Source organism: Mauremys reevesii, linkage group 10 (assembly GCF_016161935.1).
Source record: "Mauremys reevesii isolate NIE-2019 linkage group 10, ASM1616193v1, whole genome shotgun sequence".
Lineage (NCBI taxonomy): Eukaryota > Metazoa > Chordata > Testudines > Geoemydidae > Mauremys > Mauremys reevesii.
Window position 1 is genome coordinate 80829337 of NC_052632.1, and position 2991 is coordinate 80832327.

The window sequence follows — 2991 nt, forward strand, 5'->3', positions numbered from 1 at the left end:
CGGCACGGTACAAGAGGTCTGCTTTTCACTGTATAAATCAGGGTGTGGATCTTAGAGTCTAAAAACGTCATTTGAAATTATAGGATGGATGATGAGTGTCTACCACACCTATAATCACTGGGAATGTCAGGTAGCAAAAACATGTCGATTTGCTAATTGTTGCTGTCTCCCAGATACAGACAGGAAAGGCATCGAGTTCAAGTGGAGGGCCATATGGAATGGGCAGGATTAAATCAAAGGAAGGGCATAATCTCCCTGTCCCATGCACAGATCTCCCAGTGGCATCCACCTAACATCTGTGTGAAGAAGAAGAAGAAGAAGAAGAAGAAGAAGAAGAAGAAGAAGGGGAGAACAGAGCAGTGCCTTGTGGTGCTGTTTTCTAATGTAGGTATTTCTGACCCAGAGATTCTGCTCCCAGCTATGTTGAAGCCAATATACTGAAGCACGTAGCTTTGAAACCATTGTGGAGGCACCAGCTGAGATCAGAGTACAGCCCTACATTACCACTGGGTCAGTCTTCCAGGCCATTCCTGGGAAATTCCAAAGAGTTATCCTGCTGCCTTATTCTGTTGCATAATCTCTGACTGAGGGGGATGATCAGGATTTCCCTCTGCCCATAGAAGACAGACATGGGAGAACAGCACCTCATCACATAACGAATGGATTGCTGACAACCCCTAGCATGGAGTGTGTGTGGGGGGTGAGGGGTGAGGGGTCAATCAAAATGTCAAAATTCCAACCAGCTCTCATTGCAAAGATTCCTTGAAGTGTACAAAGCGTATTGAAGACATCTCTGGAATCCCAGTCCACTGAGAAACCAGAGACCGATTCCTCCATACTCCTGACCTTCTGCACAATAGAGCAGTCTTGTAGCCCACAATTTTTCTTTCATCTCCTCTATCTCACTAAATTTCCTATAATGTAACTTTACTGGCTTCCCCATCTGTTGTTCCAGGGCTAATTTCTGCAGGCCACTCTATTCCATAATCTAACATTCCTAGTAAATTGTTCACAGCTGTTAATTAGGAGTCTTTGTGTATTCATTGCATGCTCTAGGTGGCTGAGGAATCACTGCTGGTGTTGGATTTGCAAGGTCCTTGAAGGAAATGTATCCTGGTAACTTCCATCCACCTCCACAGGGATTTAGTACCAGTTATGGAATCTCATGACTTTGACAGAGGTCTCTGGTCTTGTGTTGCCTCCAAGCTAAAGGGTTTTCATTGTCACATTGCGGATAAGATATCTGGACAGTTGTAAGTTGTGATAATGAAAGCATTTGATGAGGGATGGATGTCACATTTTCCTTCTGCCCCTTTAAGATTTTTACATGGTATCAATCACCATGGTACTCAGCAGCAAAGCAAACAAAGTGTGAAAGCTCCTAAGCAAATGAGATTTACATTCTCATTTCCCATGCAGAAAGGAGGGTGACTTTGCATGCCCAGGTTTGAGGGTCTTTTTTGGTTGATTTTTATACTATTGTTGTTCCTGGGGGAAAGTGCTATAGAGGAGGTAGGTTTTACACCTAGGTCTGTCAAATGATGTGCTATATCTGTACAGGGAGGTGGAACATGGGTGTGTGCTGAATTATTGTTCTACCCAACCCCTACTTTCTCTGGATACCTGACATTCTCTAAGCATCACTTTACATGTATAGCAGCTATTTCTGTACTCACGTGACATCACTTTAAGTCACACACGTATATCTGTCTGACTCAAAATTGTGTGGGACATTGATACTATAAAGTGACTGGCAGAACACCCCTCCTAGCACCACCCAAATGACAGAGATGCTATATTTGTAAATAGCAGAATTCTGTAGATTCCCTGGTCAAAGTAGCACACCTAAAATCATACATATCATAATGGAGCTTTAAAATTGCATCTGTGCCACACAAAGGAAGCATGTTTTTGCAGGAACTCAATGCTTTTCAGTGGAAACCACCCAGTAGGGCAAGAAAATCCAGGCAGCACTGGGTGCTGCCTGCAAGAGCCCTGACAACTATTCCTCATTTCAAAGCATGAGAAGCTGAAATAGAAGAATCAGGAAAGGATCCACTCCAGCAGAAATATCAGCACTGAACCTCCGTCAAGGGCCAGCTAATCATCCCAGCGTATGGGACAGGAAGGAGTCAGAGCATCAGGATCAGCTGCTTGCATCAGTCAGGAGGAATACACTCATCTCGAAATAGATACACAACAATCACCACTTCCTTACAGGAAAGAGAGCTCTCTCACCTGCAGGGACAGACTTTTATGTTCAATTCATGATCCCCCAAGTTCACTATTCCTGTTTATGTTCTTTAGTGGCCTGCTGGGTTATTCTAGAATAACTAGCACCCAGCGGTGGTGTCTGACATTGTACTTAGAGCCGGATCTGATGCTCATCTCCTGGACGCCTTTCCTTTCAACTTCACCGGGTGTCAGCTCGGGCCCTTTTTACCTATTCTAAGTACCCGGGCAGTAACTCAAGTATCATTGCACGGTACCCATGGGTAAATGAGATCTAGATGTAGTATCACACACCAATGCCCAGGGAAGAGAGAATTGAACTGGAGACCTCCCGAGCTAACCACATGACTCTCTACAGCTTGAGCTAAAGAACTAGGCACAACTTCCCATGCCACATCCCTCCATCCAAAAGTAGAGGGCAGCAATGGGGATAGCACAAAGACAAGGAAGAAAATAGGGAGTAGTGAAGGTGACTTCAGTTGTGGAGCACATAGGGTGATGGGGTAGAATAAGGATAGAGAGGGGGTAGGCAGATGGGGAGTGGTCCAAGCCACTGAAAGCAAAGACAAGAAACTGGGGGGTTGGGGTGGGGGAGAAGAGATTTTAGCCAAATTCCCATGGAATTCAGTGGATCCAGGATTTTACCCCTGGACCTGATGTGGCAGGCCAAAGGCAACCAGTGGGCCAGTGGAGAGATTCATAGCGGGGATGGACACAGTCCAAGAGACAGACAATCATTACGGTTGACATCCTCTCTTG